The 21,107-nt window shown below is 35.8% G+C and overlaps 1 long non-coding RNA gene across 1 annotated transcript; it reads left to right on the top strand.

The window, feature by feature from the left end:
* Nucleotides 1-162: 162 nt before the first annotated feature.
* LOC143244155 (uncharacterized) lies at nucleotides 163-19,911 on the top strand. Its single transcript, XR_013024926.1, has 2 exons — nucleotides 163-1,351; nucleotides 15,379-19,911. It is a non-coding gene; the product is annotated as an uncharacterized LOC143244155 (long non-coding RNA).
* The last annotated feature ends 1,196 nt before the right edge of the window (nucleotides 19,912-21,107 follow it).

Raw genomic sequence — 21,107 nt, 5'->3', positions numbered from 1 at the left:
CTGGTGCGGTTGCTACCACTGCTCTTGCGCAAGTATGTCTTGAGAAGCTTCAGACATAAGAAACTTCTCTAACAGGCAGCTGAAGTGACAGGCAGGGTCACAGCGATGTATACAAGTTTGTGGAGATCCAATGACAATTTCAAAATTCATTCTAGAATTGTTTAGAAAAATTATTTGGTCAGTTAACATGTAAGGTTATTATCTAATCATAAGTATAACATTGATTGGATTGTAAGTCACAATTTTAAGTGTATGCCACAATCATCAGTACAATTTTGGATGGCTGATACACAATGCAAAATGATCTCACAGAGGACACAACACCGGTTAAATGCTTCATAGTTTTGACCTATACACAATACACTTATACATGCATGCTATGTTTTACTTTTCAATAAAAGATAAATGAAATTAATGGGTAAATACCTGTGAAACCTTTAGTTTATCAAGTAAAATCCCTGATGATCTGTTGTAACTTGAAATCAACGTGGTTGTCTAATCTTCGTCAAAGCTCAAGATAGAATGGCATTACACAGGGAGCGGCAATACAGCGCATGAGTTTCAGTGCATTCAGTACGTTGCTATGGGACACATGACACATACTTCCGTCTTAATGAAAACGTTGAGTTCTACAGATCTATGTCTCTTTGATGTTAATTGTTAAGCAACAACGACGATTGTGTTTCCCATATTTAATGAATGTATGTAGGTGACAATATTGGGGGGGATTGAGGGGGCTTGGCTCATTTGGGAGGGTCAAGCCCCCCTTGGCGCCGCCACTGGATTTATTAACCGGAACTATATTCCGCCATATTTTCTTTGAGTTTATCATTATATAGTTTAACAGGAATTTAATTTCTTACTCACTATCAGGTTTACTTATTTTAAGGTAGAAAACAACTGAAAAATTCTCTTAAACCTTAAGCAGTTAAGGTGAAAAATCTTTATATGCATGATGCAATTATGTAAACAAGGTTTGCTGAGAGTAATAGCATATTCATTTTATTCCAAACCATTTGGGCCCGGCATGGCCTAGCGCGTAAGGCGTGCGACTCGTAATCCGAGGGTCGCGGGTTCGTGCCCGCGTCGCGCTAAACATGCTCGCCCTCCCAGCCGTGGGGGTGTATAATGTGACGGTCAATCCCACTATTCGTTGGTAAAAGAGTAGCCCAAGAGTTGGCGGTGGGTGGTGATGACTAGCTGCCTTCTTACACTGCTAAATTAGGGACGGCTAGCACAGATAGCCCTCGAGTAGCTTTGTGCGAAATTCCCAAACAAAAAAAAAAAAAAAACCCATTTAACTTTGAAGTTCCAGTATAAGATAAATCATGCCTGTCACGACAAATGAACGGTAAGTTAGTTTATAGAGCTGCGATTTTTGTACTTTTTGAACTAGAGTAGATGCCAGCAGTTGTTCTTTTTCAATACATTCATTTTTCTCATTTACTGCCACTTTTGTTTGATAGGCCCTCATCTTAGTGAAATTTGAAATATCTACTTTTTTACTTTGATAAAGTGCGACAAAAAATGAGTGAGGTTTTTACGGTTCATAAATATCAGTTTTTCAGTAGCCAATCCAATTAGCAACATAGAAATTAGTCTAAGCGTATAATTATATGTAATTTTGTTGTATTCGTTATTAAAATATGTTGACTTAACATCCTTATTAAGTGTACCTCATGAGAAATCCTTCTCAAGTAGAAGTGATGTCAAACTAAATGCTTCATATTTTAATTTAAGGTGCTTTATTTTACTGAGAGCTAGTCAAACGTATAAATATAATAGTAATTTCAATCATACTTAACGTTAAGCCTATTCTGTCAGTTCTACTTGGTTGAATTAAGAGCGCGTAGTAACATATTAATCAATCATGAGTTAACTGATTAACTTTCAGGTTATTTGTGTTAAGAAACAAGGTATACTGATTAATGTTTTTGAATACATTTAAAGACAGAGTAGAAGTATGTTTTAGAGATTTGTGGTGTTCTGGTGTTGAATTATTACATCTCTAGATTGGTCCGTTTGCTCTCAACCCTTTTCGTTTTAATTCTTCATTTATGTTTCATCACAGTGTCAGTGTATTTCTTATTGTTTGTCTTTTATTTTATTCTCTATACAGTTATATGTGGTTTCTTCCAGTCATCTAGTTGTTTTGTAACAAATTCTTAAAAATTTTGATAATCTTCACAAGATTAATTCTGTGGTTCGTAAAAACAGAATAGTACTTATTTGGATTTTCAGAAGTAAAAGAACACATACTCACACTTCAAAAGTTCTGAACTCGGATTTACTTACAAAGAACGTATGTAAACTTTACAGAACTTCTAGGTTGTATAATCTTGTAACTTTTAATTCAACAATACAGCTGTAACGCTAGTTATATGACCTAGACACTAGAAGTTAGGAAAAAAAGAACCAGAAAGAGAAAGTGTAGCATTGAAACTTAATCACAAAAATATGTTGGACAACACAATAACTGAGTTGAAGAATTCATTGTATTCACTAATCAATTAACTAATGACCCCATTAATTGACTACTTTTAATTAATCAAATAACACTTTAGTATTATGTTCCTCAAACCATGATATGCACCAACATAAAAGTTGTTGGTGGGTGCTATCAGATAGTTGTCTACCTTTTAGTCAGTACAGTAAAACTAGTGACAGTGACAGATAGCATAAATAACTTTGTCATAGCAAAGGATGAGCAAATTTGGTGGCAATGATAATCAAGCCAGAGATCCCTGAATTTTAAACTGTTCCTCTCCACCACTCAAATAACTACATTTGAACTTGAATTTAAAAACAATATATAAGGCCAAAGTTGTACCATTATGTAGCTATGTTCTTAATTTAACAAATTTAATAACATAACAGTATTTGTTTAATTGGATAGTTGGAATAATTAAAAAAAATAACTAAAACCCTAACTTTAATATGTTGATTATCTTAGTGAGAGACAATTTAAATTTAAATTATGATTAGGTGGATCATTTGTAGTTGGCAAAAAACTTTTCATTTAGCCAGAACAAGTGTTTTCTGTTGTCCTTGAATCTTATTTTATTCAGACCTTTTCAGTTTTGATGTCTCTCATAACTGAAATTATTGGCAGTGAGAGACCATTTGATTCTTTAAGGTACTCCTATTGACAAGAAAAAGAAGTGAAAAGTTAACCATTCTTTGCCCTTCAGAAATAATCCTGATTCCTAGCATCACATCATTCATTCTCATAGAAAAATGAAACCATTTTAACTAAAGGCAGACTTACTTGTCTTGTCTAAAACTTAAAATTGTGTTCTTTTTTTTTTTCAAATATGGCACACAAAATAATTTATCACTTCTCTACATAACCTTGTAAACATCAATTGGATCACCTTTTACCTTTGTTTTCTCAAGCTGAAATAAGATTTTAACCTTTTTACATATATAACACTTCCATCATAATTGTCCTTTTCTTAACCCTTTTACACAGATTAGACTGCACACAAGATTCAAATGTGGCCTAGACAGTGATTTTTATAAAGAACTAGTTACCTCTTTGACCTAACTGATTCACCCCTAAGATTCTTATCTTCATTCACACTTCTAAGTGGGTTTCATTTCACATTAAAATTCCAGTCTGAATTGTGATAACTACGTTGCATTTACTATAATTGAAGGTCATTTACTACCTACTTTCTATAAAACGTACCAATATTACTTTAATATCCTCAACACAGCTAGAAATACCCAAGTTTACTTGTCAGCTCTCATTGTTACTGTTGCTTACTTGGGTAATCTGTACATAAGCATATCTACTTCTGTAAATACAACTCACTCAAGTTACTAATATATTGCCATCCATTCTACAAAGTTTGATCATTATTGACACAATGCTCTGTTATTAGTAGTATGTCTAATAGTATTTTAGGGTTTATTTACAGATACTTTGATAATAAGTTAAAATCAATGTAGGTCAGTTGGAATACTGTGTACAATTTTGATGTTCTTATATAAGAAATGACGATGTATTGGAAAATGTGAAAGCCACTTTGATGATTCTGTTGTCTAAAGAGTTATAATGAGTTTAAGGTTAAACTTGTTTTAATGTGACATTTAAGGACAATAGAGCTTACATCAGTGCTGCCCAAAGAAAACTCAGGTCTAGCCTTGTACATTTAAATATGTATTGATCCTTTCCTTAAACTTACTGTATCCACCACATCTGAACACAACCCATTCCAAAAGCCAATCACCCTGTTAGAAAAATACAACTGTCTAAACTGAAGATGACTCGTACTCTGCTAAAATTTGTAATTTTGTCCCCTTTACAGGATTTTCTCAAATAGTGAAGTGACATATATCAAGCAGTTTTTAATCAGCAAACCTTTAGTTTTTTTAGTTTAAATTAAAATTTTATTATTTGTCATACTGAATACCAATAACACGTTTTGTAAAAATAATTTACTATGGAGAAATTCCTATAAAAGGGCAAAAGGAAATTTTGTTACAGGAATGATTAACAGTGTGTGTACTTTTTAATGAGTTTATAAAAGAACATTTACTCAGAATGGCTTATCACTCTTACATACTGAGTTACAAAGTGCTCTAAACCTAAAATCTGTAAATATAGATTAAAACAAAAATTATGGGAATATTTCCTGTGCAATTTATTCTTATGCTATGTCCCAATAAAATCAAGTAAAATAGAACAAGTTTCTATGAGGTATCTAAAATAAAAGGAATACTGCAGAAGTTTAGTTTGATAAAGTTTAATAAGTTTCTGGTTTAAAGATAACAAAACATAAACCAAAAGTGCACAAAAAATAAGTGAAAATATGCTTTTGCAACTTTAATGGTTAGATTATTAAATTTTAGGAAGACAAGGTTAGCCATGAGTTTTTATGGAAAACTGGTTAGTAAAACACGGACTTTAACCACTTTGTGAGTTATATGTCCACCAGAACTACAGTCATGCCAGATCACATTGCTTTACAGTTGTGCATAAAAATGTTTATTGAAAAATAATTATGTTGTCTCGGGAGTTCTCTATTTGTCTACAACGAGCTTCACTTAATACTCATCCTGGAATTCTTTATGCAAATTCCTTAACATGACCAATTAGAAGTACTACCCTTAGAGTTATACAGCTAATGGAAGTTGCTAATTAATTTTCAGGCTGGTTAGTTAATTATGTTCATCTAATCAGTTACCCTTACTTGAAGTTTGGATAGTTGGAATAACTAAAAATGTTAATTATCAGAAATGGTAATTTTGATCATTTGTTTATTTTTTGGATGACATTAATTGATTATTTCATAACCATTACTTATTGTTCATAGGTAATAGAGTTAATCTCCAGGATTTAACCAAATCTTTGTTGATTTTACAGATAGTTCAGTTTCAGCTAATGATTATTTTATAATTTCTCACAAACTTACAAGTTGGTAATGAGAGTGAATATGAGTACCACATCTTTGTCACTTTTAAGGACTTTTTTTTGTTGCTAGCAGAGGTCATTGTACATCATGGAAGTTGGTCTTATGTGTTTACTTATTGACCAATTAATGCAGATGGTAAGCACAATATAATCTGCAGGTGTTCAGGAAGTGCAGGTTTGGTTGAAATCATTTTTAACAAGTTCATTGACCCTAAAACAGGTCAAAGCTCTTTTGTTCCTGTAGCTAAACTTATTGCTTATAGTCTATTTGTAAATATACTAGAGGATGATTTGGCCATGCACAAGTCATCTATTGAAGTTAGGTAATACATAATTGTACCATTCAGTGTTCAACAGCAAAGACTGTAGTTTCTGTATGAAAGAAAGAACAAGGAATAGTATACAACTTATCATGTGGTCCTTTAGAGCGGTATGCTATTTATTTTCTGGTAATTTATATATGTATAACATGAAGCTAGAATGCAAATAATGTTTTGTGTATTTTTATCTGTTGTTTATGATATAATTTCTTGGGATTTTGCAAAATGAGTGTGTTGTGGAAATGTGATTACAATGTACGAGAGTAGTAGTTTGCAGGGATTCCTTTAATACAGTATGAAATGAGTCCTTTATAGGGTTTCCAATAATGAAGTATGAAATGAATCATTTTTAACACTTACTATGTTAGTGTGGTTCAGTCTTCAGAAAAGTGGTCAACATCAAGCATCTTGGGGTAATTTTTGGCAAATATTTGATGTGGTAAATTCAAAAACTTTATTGTCCACCTGGTAATTTGTTCCTTCACTCTCAAAATTGAAAAACAAAATTATTGCCAATAAATCTCAAAACTTCAGTGACCATTACTTTGTAAACTCAAAAAGTGAAAGGAAGTTTGTGTCTTAACCATTTAATTACAATCTTTCCTGTCTTTGTTACAGATGTAAATGGTTCTTTGACCTAACATGAAGGAATCTTCAATAGCTGTGGCATTTGAAATTCTTTTTGGCAGGATTGAATTAATCTGGGAGACCAGTTAGTTTCAAGAACTCAAAGCAATGCTTCAACAAGTGATATACCAGTGGCTTGGTTTTTTGAAGAACATAAAGGCTTTGCTAAAAAAGGGTTTGTACAAGACGTTAGTGATGTCTGGGACAGGTATGTCTATCTTTCCAATAAATCACATTATCAGGTTTCTTCAACATTTGCAAACAAGTGCCCAACATCCATTGAGAGACCTAAAATGTTTGTTGGTAAGCTGTATGAGTTTCATACTGTTGGCAGGACAACAGCAGCAGTAAACTGCACCATAATGATTCCAAATGTATTTTCACATATCTCTGTATCCACCCTTTTTCAAAAGAGTTCAGACATAAATCATCATATCTTAATGTAGTGATGACATCTTTCTTGCTATGGTTTACATTGCTCTTAAGTTAGAGCTGACATATTGTACCATTCAAATGCAAAGGGTATCAATATTTGTGTTCTAGGAATATATTGGTATGTTCCAGATAGTTTACTTACCTTTCTAAGTATGTCAAATGGTGGCCAAGATACAATACAAGATGGCTTAGAAATGGAAAATGTGGGTGGATTTGACAAACCCAGTTGAACAAACATCAAAAAATCCTTTAACATTTGTAAGTGATGCCCAAGATATGGTGTATGACATCGATGTAGTAAGTAAATAGATGCTTAAGCATATTAGCCTTAGTTGCATCCTAGATCTAATACACTTTTTTGCCTGCTTCATAAAGCAGGGCACATTATAATCTATTGAAACACTTTGGAAGTAGGTACCGCTTTGGCAGGAAATGGTTTGAAGTCATTAGACATGAGAATAGGTAGCATAATTATATCAAATTCGGTCAAGGATAGATTTGTACATTATTACACTGGCATGCATGACTTAAATCAAGATTACAAATAAACATTTCATGCTGCTCAATTTACAGCTTGGCAATGCAGTTATGAATCCCAGAAAAATGTTTCTTCTTCCATATAAGTACTGAAAGTATGCAAAGAATTGAACAGTTTTGTTCCACCATTAAGTTATGTTGCCAAGCATACACCAAAGTTTGGTGCTCCTATTGACATGGATTACTTTGAAGACTTACTGGAAATGGCAACACAAGTGATGCACCAACAAAGGTGAAAGAGTTGGCTTTTGTTTTCAAAAGGAACAAGGCAACAATTACATTTAGGTGAACAAACTTTCATCAATAGCTGTGCCACAATATATTTAAAGAATCTGAAATTGAATACATGCCCAATGGAAAATTTAAGTACTGTCATACAAAAATGTTGTTTTGTAGCTGCTAGTTTTGGACAGAGCTACAGTTACAACAGAAAGTGTTCGTACCCCTGCGTCCCGAGTAGTTTTTTGCTCATAACTTAAAAAGTATCACGATTAGGCTAATAGATGTATGGTATATTATAAATATTATACTAACACACATCTACATACATTTTATGCAAATTAAACGACAAATAAACTGTCTATAAACAAATAACCAAGAAGCAGAAAGTGTTCGTACATTTCAGAACGTGTGAAAAAAACTGATATTCCCGTTAAAATTTTGTTTAGTTTGGCGAATAAACTACATTATACCATTCCAGAACTAGATACTGGGTGGGAAAAACCAACGCTCTTACTAATTTTATTTCAGTTGTTCCAGAAACATCCATTTCCTTCGTTATCTTAGTTAAGTTTAATGCTGATCTCTTCCTTAGGCTTCCTCCAATTTCTTCATCACAACTTCCAGTCGAGACATAGCATAACCTAGTGGTTAGGGTGTTTGAGTTGTAACATGCGTGGTTAAAAACCCGTCACTGAACATGCCTGCTTTTTCACCCAAGAATTATTATATGTAACAGTCAATCCCACTAGCCCTAAGGAAAGTAGTAGTTCAAGAGTTGACAGTGTTTTTTGTTGTTTTTTTCCACTAACTGCCTTCCCCTATCATTTATAAATTAGGGACGGTTTATCGCCTATAGCTCTCGAGTAGCTCTGCGCGAAATTCGACAAATAAATTCGTATATGTAACACACTTTGCAATAGGTTGTTAGATAATGGTATAAGAGTACCCAACCGATAGGAGGTTTAATCTTGTACAGGACAACAAGCATCATTATAACTGCTAAAAATTATGCCTTTTAAATTTTACCTAACACTTGTACAAAGCGTCATTTGGTTTCTACTATTGTCTGTCACATGACTGGTTGAACCTCTGGTATCGATTTATAACTGTGAGATTATGATTTGTGATAAATGTCAAGTTCTGATCAAAGCAGATTATAGTCATAAATCAGAAATAAGAATCAACACAGAAGTAAATGAAACTCGATGTTTCTCAAACTACGGGTGTACTCGGTGGTCTTCGAAATGGTTCACTAAACATAAGGGATTGTTTGTTTGTTTGTTTTTTTGGAATTTCGCACAAAGCTACTAAATAGCTATCTGTGCTAGCCGTCCCTAATTTAGCAGTGTAAGACTAGAGGGAAGGCAGCTAGTCATCACCACCCACCGCCAACTCTTGGGCTACTCTTTTACCAACGAAAAGTGGGATTGACCGTCACATTATACGCCCCCACGGCTGGGAGGGCGAGCATGTTTAGCGCGACGCGGGCGCGAACCAGCGACCCTCGGATTACGAGTCGCACGCCTTACGCGCTTGGCCATGCCAGGCCTAAACATAAGGGAAAGAAAAATGAGGGAAAATAAAATTAAAATATTATTTAATCAGGTGTAGTTTCATCTGTAACTTGTTGGCGATAAATTTCAACAATTAAAAACAACACACAATCAACTTGTTTTAAAATAATGCGTTAAAACAAGTCAAAAGTATATGCAAATGTTCGTTACACAGTTAATCACAGCAGTTGTATTTAGAGCTTTAATTAATTGTTTCTTTTTATTAAAGAACACACAGGCTGGTTCAACTTGAGAACAAAACTGACAAGAATTATTTCTTCTGCTCTATTATTACAATACAGTTGGTGATAATTTCACTTATGTTGACCATAGTTGTATGCAGAGCTTTAAACAATTTGTTTTCATTAAAAGTTCACACGTTTTTTCAATTATTTTAGAACACAACTGACAAGAAAAATTATTCTCTACTCTGTTATTTCAACACATTCTGTGATAATTTCATTTTAAAAATTGCCGCTATGTACTCTTTGCAGTTAAGCTCACAATTATGCAGTCTAGATCTGTCTGTCAATAAGTCTAACTATTTATCTAACTAGCTTTGTAATTATTCGTTAAAATAATCATGAAACATGTCCGTCCACTGTTCATATTACCCATATAATTAGGCCCGGCATGGCCAAGCGTGTTAAGGCGTGCGACTCGTAATCTGAGGGTCGCGGGTTCGCATCCCCGTCGCGCTAAACATGCTCGCCTTTTCAGCCGTGGGGGCGTTATAATGTGACGGTCAATCCCACTATTCGTTGGTAAAAGAGTAGCCCAAGAGTTGGCGGTGGGTGGCGATGACTAGCTGCCTTCCCTCTAGTCTTACACTGCTAAATTAGGGACGGCTAGCACAGATAGCCCTCGAGTAGCTTTGTGCGAAATTCAAAAACAAACAAACAAACCCATATAATTATGTGAAAAAATAAAAGGAAACAAATATTGATTTACTTTTAAATGCAAAGTAAAGAACAATTTTAAAACAGTAACATCAGAATTAACATTTATAAAATAAACATTTGTTTGAACGTAATGATAATTATGATTGGAAAATGGCTAATGATTGTTAATTGTTGGTAATACAATCAGAGCAAAATTGAATTATGAGAGTAATTATTTTTGTATAATACAGGCACGTATATAATTACTAAAATATATAAGGCTCGGCATAACCTGGTGGTTAAGATGCTCGACTCGTACTCTAAGGGTCGCAGGCTCGAATCCCCGTCACATCAAACATGCCCTATTATCCGTGGAGGTGTTATAAAGTTACGGTCAATCCTACTATTCGTTGGTAAAAGAGTAGTCCAAGAGTTCGCTGTGGGTAGTGATGACTAGCTGCCTTCCCTCTAGTCTTACACTGCTAAATTAGGGATGGCCAGCGCAGATAGCCCTCGTGTAGCTTTGCGCGAAATTCAAAAATAAACAAAGAAAAAAATATTAATCTAAGTCACAAAACGAAACTGTAAATCCCGGAGTACAGTTTTGTTTTCTGATGAGATCTAGAATCAGTCTACTTATTAAACAAACTCAGTGATCGTTTTGAAACTGCCACCTTGTGGTTATACTATATGCTTCGTAATATGAAAAGCGTCTATGCGATTAATAAATCGTACGTTATGTAACAAATATAATTTCTCATCCTCTACGTAACGTTTGTCCTAACAAAGTGTCCCCCTAGCAAACGTTTCGAATTTTATGGGTAGTCCCTTATATGGAATTTCTATGATACTGAGTCGAAATTTTCTTATGGTTTCTTTTGTCTAGGAGTAATCTCAAACTAGTCTATTTTTCTGATTTAGGCTCGTTAATAAAAGTAAATTTATGTCGTAATTATTGATTTAAAGTGTTGAAAAGTATAAAATTCGAAGGTGAATGAAATAAATGAGAGAGAGTGTGATTATATACGTGAATATGTTGTTTATACTTTTCACGAAACTAGTTTCTAGAAATAACGTAGGTAACGCCGAGTTTAATGTAATACGAAGTATAATGACGTGTTTTGTTTTTGATAATTCAAGTTGTAAATACCACGTTCCAGCCGTTCGTGATAAGGGAAAAAAGGTAGCGACGTGTTTCGCAAATATAAAAGGCTTACGTAATTACAAAATAAGTGGTTTTCGCGTAGGAGAATTTAACCTCTGTATGTTATCTTGTTTATAGGGAATTATATAGTTTAAAACCATTCTTGAGACCTACACGAGATTGTTTCAGTTATATGAATACCGCACATACTATTTTATCTGGCTGAATTTTTTATGTAAAGTTACTGGTTTAAAACAAAACAAAACATGGCTACAAACACTGATGCCGTTTTTTTCATCAGACCTCCCCCAGCGCACTTGTACGGCGTCTTTTGACAACCACTGTTTTCACGGTAAACTCTAACCATGAATTTGTATTAGTTTTCCACGCTTATTGTTGGTGTTTCTGGGCGCGCGAAGCGCACGAACCTCACTTTTTAGCAACCTTTAGGATTTACCGTTTTTTTTTTCCTGTTCAATTGTTGTTGTGTTTCCTTCTCTTGTCGTACTTATGGACATGCCCAATGGCCTGGCATGGCCTAGCGCGTTAAGGCGTGCGCTTCGTAATCTGAGGGTCGCGGGTTCGCGCCCGAGTCGCGCCAAACATGCTCGCCCTCCCAGCCATGGGGGCGTTATAATGTGTCAGTCAATCCCACTATTCGTTGGTAGAAGAGTAGCCCAAGAGTTGGCGGTGGGTGGTAATGACTAGCTGCCTTCCCTCTTGTCTTACACTGCTAAATTATGGACGGCTAGCACAGATAGCCCTCGAGTAGCTTTGTGCGAAATTCAAAAACAAACAAACAAACAAAAAGACACGCCCAAACCAGACGCTGTGTTTGTTCATCGACTCGCGTTTAGTTCACTTTCATATAGACGTGTATTTCGTTCTTTTCTCATTCAGATCGTCTGTCTATCTCATCTGTCATCACAGTACTAGAACTTCCCCAATGACACATCATGGCAGTGTAGTATTTAATGAAGTGGAAACTGTGTGGTGATTTATGGTGTCAGTGTGGATCGCTTGTGGACCTCATGTGCAGCTATCAGCTAGAGAGACCTGGTCATCTCTATGGTCAGTAGTTCCTAGAGCTGTCAACTGACTTTAAGAGGTAATACTGAATCAGCATCACCGGCCACCGGAGAATGACCAGTGTGAAAACCCTGTGAGAAAGTCGTGCGTACGGAAACCAGTGGTGGGTACCATGGCCACGTAAAGCTCGTGCTAACCTTTAAATCGGTCCTTCACTTCGTTTCTTCTTTGTGGGTATTTGGGTATGTTGGAAATTTTAGATACCCTGGAGGTTCAGGTGCACACGACCTCTTCCTCCATCCCGAACTTTCATTTCAGCTACTACTATTTTGTAGTTGTAGTGCTTTAGGGCTAGAGTAAACAATAGTAATTTGACCCTTTTCAGGGCAATGCCCATATATTGTCTTGAGTTGCCTTTTTTATTATTATTATTATTTTTAAATCTATTTATATATATAGAAATTATAAACTTTGAATATTATACTAGTTTTAAGCGGCTAGTGCATGGTGGCCAGCTTGATTTATATTTCTTAAATATATATTTATAGGAGAGAGGTACTTAGGATTATGTTTATCATGTACGTAGTATCTGTCGAGATCACACATTAAATCATTTTTATGCCAATTTTTATTAAAATAATTTAGTGCATTATACAAGAGTCTTACAGATACTGTCTCTATGTTTGCATACTTTTGCACGAATGTGGATGAAGTACTACGTGGTACTTTATAGGCTGAGGTTAGGATTGAATTTTTGTAGTTTCTGTAATTGTTTTTGTGTTATGTTTATAAAGGCTGGACATAGGTATTCTATTATAGGTCTAATGTATGTTTTGCAGAATTTTTATTATATTATCAGGTGATGTACCTTGATTTTTACCTGGCAGACTTCTTATATAATTTGCTCTTTTCCAGATTCTAGTCAGGATATTGTTAGTATGTTGTATCCATGTTAATTTGGTATCGTAAGTTAATCCTAAAAATTTAGCCAAAGTAGAAGTCTGCAAAAGTGATCCGTTCATGTATAACTTTGGTGGATGTTTTTTAGTTTATTTAATATGATGAATAAAATTAGTTGGGTTTTCGGAATATTTATTTTTATTCTATATTTCTGGCAGTATTCAGGACTGGTTGGAGGTTTGTTGCTGCTATTGAAGGAGTGGGGGTACTTTTCCAGACCGCTACATCGTCATAACATTGTGATGCAAAACCTAAATTTAGGTCCGACAGTGACATATTAGTCACATACATGATAAATAATATAGGGCTAACTACCCTTCCCTGTGGGACTCCTGCCTCAGGTGAAAAGGACCTTGAGTGAGCCCCATTCACATATAATTTACACTTTCTATTGTCCAGGAAGTCAACCAGCGAATAATTTCCTGGGATAAATCCATTTCTGTTAACCTGTGGCGTAATCCGTTATGCCAGACCGTGTCAAATGCTTTCTCAATGTCAAGAAAGTAAGTTACAGTGCATTCATTTTTGTTAAAACTGTCTGTAATTGTTTCTGTTAATCTGAGTAGGTGGTCTGTATTTTCCAAATCCATTTTGAATTTCGGGTAATTTTGAATTTACTTCAAAGTATGTTAACAGTCGGTTTCTAATTATTCTTTCTAAAATTTTTCCGATGCAACTGGTTAGGCTAATTGGGCGGTAATTGTTTGGTTTATATGCTGGCTTTCCTTCTTTCTGGACATTAATATTACTGCTTCCTTCCAAGAAACAAGGATATATCCGGCTTATAATGATAAGTTAAATAGAGCTGTTAGGTGTTCATATAACTTCTGAGTACCATGTTTTAGCTTGTACACCATTTTCTCCAGGAGCTTTGTTTTTGTGTGTTTGATAGCTGTTAGTACTTCGGTTACTGTTGTATCTTTTATCAGTTGATGAATGCTCCAGTCTGTTTGTTTCTCTGGTTTTATTAATGTGTTTACTGGGTTTTTGGCATGTATATGGTTTTGTTCTGTTCAGTGAAGTTATTGACTTTATTATAGAAGTATGTGTTCATGTTTGGTTCATGGTGTGTTTTGTAGGTGGTCTTCAAATATATCTGCTTTTTCTAGGTTAATGTAAGCTGTTTTACCATGTGATTCGAGTGGTGGGTACTCTTTGTTTATCCTGTGTTGGTATATCTTTTCAAGTGTCTCCAGAATTGTTTTGGATCTGTTTTATGATTTAATTGTGAGCAGAAGGTGCCCCAACTGTCTTGTTTTTGTTGTCGGATTTTATTTCTTATGGTGTTTATTTGTGTTTTTAGTGTCGGATTTCGGTTTTGTATGTACTGTCTGCATAGTTTTCTTCTTTTTTTTTATTAGGTGTATTATTTCTTGACGTGGTTGCCATATGTGTGTTGTGGAGTGTTTTTGTTTCGGTATTGAGCTGTTGGCTGCATGTTTTAGGCACTGAGATTATATGACTATACGCATCTATATCTGATGTGTCTGCGGCAAAGTTAAGTACTTCCATCGGTAAAATTTGTTCTATGATTGATTGAAACTGTGGCCAGTTAGCTTTGTTATAACTTAATATATCTTTTACTTTAATTTTGTTTGAGTGGAGTGTGAGATTGAAGATACACTAGACTGGAAGATGGTCACTATCTATGACCAACAGAGAAGTTTACGAATTTGCGATACATATTATACGAACACAGGCATAAGTCCAGTATTTCGCTGGTGCCATGTGTGTACGAGATATGTGTCGGTGTTGCATCATTTAACAGAATCATATTAGTTCCAGTTAGAAATTTATAAAGTATTTTACCATCAGGGTTTGTACATCTATAGTTGAAGGTGATATGTTTATTATTTAAATCTCCTATAATTACTATATTTGGGTTGTGGTTATATATGGAATGTAATAAATTGGCATCTAATACATAGTCCCATTGACAGGTCACATCTGGCTTCGCGTCAGAATTTCTCCAGTCCACACATGGTTAACATGCTGAAAGTTCACTTTTATGTATTTAAGAACATTATACTTAATATTCCATTCTAATAGATCATAAGAATAGATGGCCTTCCAGTATTCCATTTTATAAAGTCTATCCTTCTACGATTAGAACACAGGACCACCCTGAGCCAAGAATGCATTGCTATTAAAACAACTGTGGTTTATTTGTAGGCCTAAAATTTTTAAATATTCTGTTTTTGTTTAATACTCAATCATGAAAGTAAGATATATCTATTTATGTTTTCTACAGCAGTTACGAAGTCGAAAGAAACATTGGATACATTATCAGAAATCAATGACTAAAACATGAATTCGAGAATATTTACAAACACTGGACCATTATCTGAAGACAGGGTGAAGAATAGTCTTGAATACAATAGCATTGCCCTACTGAATGCTGATGAAGACCAAGGAAAAGATGGATGACAAATTAATCATGAAGAATTGAATTGTATAACATAAAATATACTGGTTTCAAATGATACTATTGAGCCAAAAGATCATGTTCCAGTTATAAAAGCTGTATTGCTGTGCCCACTGGGAAAGAAGAGCCTACTTGTGTTCATAACTTGATATATCTGGCTATTGAGTACAGTCTCCGAGCTCCAAATAAATCTTTCTTTCTATACAGGTGTCCTGGTACCAGTTACTTCGTGCAGTAAGGATTCTTATAACTCTGTAGAAGTCAAGCAGGAAGAGATTGAAGCTTGTGTAAGTAGACACCCCTTCATCAGCAGTTCATGGGTCTTCTGTACTTCTTGTTTCTGTTCCTGATGCTAAAGGTTTGGCCATGATGACACAGATTCTTCTTCAAGAACAAAATGAGGTACAAGATCTCAGTAAAAAGGTAAACATCTAAGAATTCCTATATGAAGCTTCAAAAAAGAAAGAACCTCTTCTCAATCACCATCAGAAGCAGGGGTACTTCACCACAAAATTCCTCATTCCCAGTATGGTGCTCCATCTCCTGCTTATTTACACCAGTACAGTCGATCCTCACAACCTCCTCCAGTCATCCTGCCACACTCTTCATTAGACATTTCTCACGATATACACTTTATCTGTCTTGAAACAGATGTTTTTACTCCATCAGATAGCTTGCATTTAGAGCATCCACAGTTCCTCCCCATTGTCTTCTATCAGCATATCATCAGACTTAACAACAAACACTTAAGCTCACTGTTCCTCCACCACACCTGATAACAAAAAGCACGCTATCAATTTCAAAGTTACCTCATATGTCATCTGGTTCTATTATCCAGTTATACCTCTCAATCTGTATCCTAACATCCCAGTAAATCCATCTAACGATAAAGGCCTTCTAAGACCAATTCATTCTACACAGGTTAACAATGGAGGTTCAGTAACACATGGTACACCATTACATGATTAAAAAAGACCCATGAAATCAAATTTTGGACAGTATTTGCTTCTTTGCTAGTCTTAGGTGCAAAAGGAGGAAGAAACAGAAGAATCACACTATTCTCAACAAGAAGTACTTTCCAAGGCTACACTACCAATGATTTATGAATGAGTAGTTGATCAGGAATGCCATAGACTTATGTCCTCACCATACACTTCCAGCCAGTCAGCCTACACAATCCTCAACATCATCAGATCTGGTTTTGTCTGTGATACTTCAAGCTCAAAGCAAATTATGGTCGATTTTAACACACAGAGACAGTTTCTCATCAGTCTGAGAGGCTAATAAAGTTCCATCGTCCAAAGATTCTAGTCCTCATCTAATACAACAAGACTGGATTATGCCAATTGTGTTCTAATGTCATTTCCTGCTCCAGAAATTCATTATACTCCACTTTCAGCTTCATTGACCAATCAGTCTCTAGGCAATTCTCCAGAAGACCAATGGCCTTCTTATAGTAGGCAACCTAACCTCCAAATTTTTAAGGTAGATCCAAGCCAACCATTTGCAAGAGAAAATGCCATCAGGAGCATAACCTGGGCTACAGGGAAACCTTCAGTTATTCAGGTATTCAAATCAACATATTGTCACCCACAGTTGTTCAGTCCTGCTCCTGCTACTGAAAACACCACATCACCTACATCCTGCCACTCATTCAGTGTTGGATTCTTCTCGCAATGGCTTCAGCACACTTGTAGATATTGTCATTGTTCAGCCTAGATTGACAATACTTATAGATGATGAGGGGTCAGACTTAAATTGGATTCCATTCAACAAAACGTATTTAAAGTGAACATACAACAACATCTCAAATCCCTTTGTGAATTTAAGTCTTTAGAATCTCCAAAACAGAATCCAAACAAAAATACTTCAGCTGCAGGAGAGAAGATAAGAGAGAGTCCTTCTCATGAATAGCAAACCAGAACCTCTCGTCTCCCAGATCATTACAGGTTTGGAGCAAATAACAAAACCTTTACTCAAAACAATCTAGTTGCAGGTGAATGGAGATTGGTTCTTGCATTAGGTGTATGCTGCCTGAAAGCTGGTGGTCCAATCAGCCAAGAAAAGTTTGAACAAGAGCTGATAAATGTAAAGAATGGAAAGAATCAAAAGCAGAGTGAAGAAATGAAAGAAACTTCACCAGTTGATGTGAAGAGGAAATTAGGAAACCCTCTTCATTTTAGTAGCTTTGACCATCACGCAGAATTAGGAAGAGAAGCCAAAAGTATGAGAAACAAACACCCAGGTTACAGTAGTACACTTGATTAATGCTATAATAACATGTCAAATTGGTCAAACCACTGACACTGAACCCAAGAATCATAACTTGGACAACAGCTCTGTGCACCAATCAAATAAAAAGATCACGTGGAAGTGAGGAAGTAACAACCACAGAGGAAACCTCTGCTTCTGGCATGTTTGATAGAACACACGATCATATTCACAGTGCTCCTTTTCCGGTTTACATTCTTAAACAGCAGATAAAGGTTATCAGCTCCAAGAATTATGACTGTTTTAGTAACTGCAGTGTATCAACCAATGCTTATTCCTCTACAAACATAGGAAGTGTATAAAGTACTAGTTGATTTGATATCTCAGGAACTTCCAAGTTTTTAACATATTTTAGTCCATTTAGAAACCTCTCATCAACAGACTCTCATTGTTCAACAGGTAATGGTGGGAAACCCAATAGAAGGAAGGAGTGACTTCAGTAGCAGTAACCTCAGGTTCTTCTTCAGAAGAATCAGACCACTTTGCTGAAGACTGTCCAGGATCTATATACGAGGGCTGTTCAAAAAATACGCGGACTGTTTGAATTGCGCGGCTCTAGTTGGTTCCAGGGAATTCCGCTTGGTGTCGCTATGTTCGCACATATCAGCTGATTACGACGCCATTTCCCGATTGCAGATATCTTCATTTGTGTATTAGCTACGCGGTTTTAAGTGAAGTGCGATTTTTTCGTTTGGCGGATTTCAGAATGAATGACCTGAAGGAGCAACGACTTGCTGTGAAATTTTGTGTTAAACTTTTGAGGTACTTTTTGAGGCAAAGCAATTTCATGCAGTACTACAATTTTTCCTTAAGTATATTATGAAAATGAGAATACATTATTCTTCATCCTATATTTCCTGGGCCCACTAAGGGTCACCCTCCCCTCTTGTCAGGGCTGGCCAGAATGTTTGCTTCTAAACGGGACCATCAATAATCACCTTGCTCTACATCTAATCACCATTAGACTATGTTAAAAACAAAATAGTTGAAGTGATGAAAACTGAAAGCATCCAGACACTTAGTGGCCAGGCCATAAGGAATGAAAACTTAAAAGTTTCCACATTTACAGAACAACATGAATGGGTCAACCAGTTTGTTATAAAAGCCTCAGAATTATGGAAATTCTATTGCTGTTGAGGAACCACAGTCTTCTCATATTAAAACAACTCATAATACATGTGATGTAAAAATATCTCAAGCTTCTCCTGATTTACGTTTTATCCAACCTGTAGACAATTCAAACGGTTCAAAATGTTCTTTTGGTACAGCAGAGCTTGAAGAACCACAGTCGACTTCTAGATCTGTATCTTCTCGTACTTCTGATTTGGATATTGAAGCTGCATTAGAAAAAAGTCTAGAACAGACTATGCTTCCATGCCAAAGAGCTCCACTAAGCAAGTTTTACAGGAACTCCCAGAGTGGTCTGAAAGCCCATTACAAGACTCTTCAGTTGAACAGTTCAGGAAGGTGTTTTGATAATAATTTAATTACTGAAGATATAATTCTCCATATACAGTAATAGGAAGTGGAACATCAGATTCTAACCCTCAGGCAATCCAGTAAGGAGACAGTGTGTCTGGTGTTAAGTGTTCTACAGATGATACTGGAAGTGAAATGCAACCATGTGAAATTAGCTCAGGTAATGCTGAAGGCAGGTTACTACTAGATGCAAGTTTTCAGCTTATAGACAGTCCAGCATGTTCTAGAGAAATAGTCATTGATGAATTATGAAATGTGAACAATACATCTTCTTCCAGAACTGAACCAATTTTTCCATCAGGACAAATTGAAGGTTTGGAGCAGGGGTCAGCTAACTATGGCCCGTGGTGGTCATAAAAAAGAATTCAAGTTTGTAACTTAACATGGCCCTCCATCTGCTCACAAACATGGCTTCTGGCCCCTGTGTGGAAAGAGGTTGCCGATCTCTGCTTTAAAGGAAACAACAAATTCCACCATCAGTGATGTATATTAGAACAGTCATGTCACCTCTTCATTCTACCAGAGAAGCTCACCCCAAGTTTGCCATTATTTCTATGGTCCATCAGTATCTGTATTTAGCAGTGCAATAAAATGCAACAGCACTGGATTCTGTAGTTCTGTGGTGCTTTCTCCATTGATATCATATTTTAGTTTTCCTGGTGTAACCACTACGTATGCATATCTTTTATCAGCCCTTGCTGTATGTTTTCTGGGCCATCCAGAAAATAGTGACACATCTACACAGCCCTCTGTACCAGCTGTGGTCTTAGACTGCCCTATTAATCAATTCACATCACACAGTCCATCACTTGGTGCTAGTAGTTTATCTAACAACTCTGTCATCTGTGTCTCATGATCCACAACCAGTCTCTCTTTTATCTTTACAATATAAGTCTCTATCTGATAAGGACTAGGTATTATTTATTAAGAATATATAAACTTCAATATTTGGTGCTTTATTAGTAAACCTTGTTGAATTTAAAATAGACTTAATCAGCAATCCTGGAATTTTGCTCATCAGACTTTTAAAACTACCACAGAATTCCCTGAATACATATATTTTATGCCAAAATAAAACTTTGCTTGTACAATTTTATACAAAACGTTGGTTATAAAACCTCATCTTATAAACTTTGACAGCAAAGAACTAATTGTTTACTGAATAGAGGAAGACGACAATACCTGCGGCTTGCCCTTGTTGTGGCACTTATCTGGTAGAAAAGGATGACACGACCTGCACGTGTTGTTTATTAGTACCATTTTGCATAATGACTGTTTTTCCTGTTTTATCAGTATTATCTGTAGTTTATTAAAAATAAGGTTGCTTTTAATTTCAGAGTTACAATTAATGAATAACTACCTGTTGTCTTTGTGTTATGTAAAAATTAAACAAAGGATTGTTTGTTTTGGAATTTCGCACAAAGCTACTCGAGGGCTATCTGTGCTAGCCGTCCCTAATTTAGCAGTGTAAGACTAGAGGGAAGGCAGCTAGTCATCACCACCCACCGCCAAATCTTGGGCTACTCTTTTACCAACGAATAGTGGGATTGACCGTAACATTATAACGCCCCCACGGCTGGGAGGGCGAGCATGTTTGGCGCGACCCTCAGATTACGAAGCGCACGCCTTAACGCGCTAGGCCATGCCAGGCCCATTAAACAAAGGAAGATGCAAATAAATGATTTTCCTAGTACTTAACTCTCCCATTGCCAACGCTTCTACTTAGCCAAATAAAATATAATTCGATTTCTCCCCTTTTTGCTCTACAGTACCTTTTTACTGAACCAGAGTATAATATGTAATAT

Source organism: Tachypleus tridentatus, chromosome 2 (assembly GCF_004210375.1).
Source record: "Tachypleus tridentatus isolate NWPU-2018 chromosome 2, ASM421037v1, whole genome shotgun sequence".
NCBI classification, from domain to species: domain Eukaryota; kingdom Metazoa; phylum Arthropoda; class Merostomata; order Xiphosura; family Limulidae; genus Tachypleus; species Tachypleus tridentatus.
This window is presented reverse-complemented; position numbering and strand designations above follow the sequence as displayed.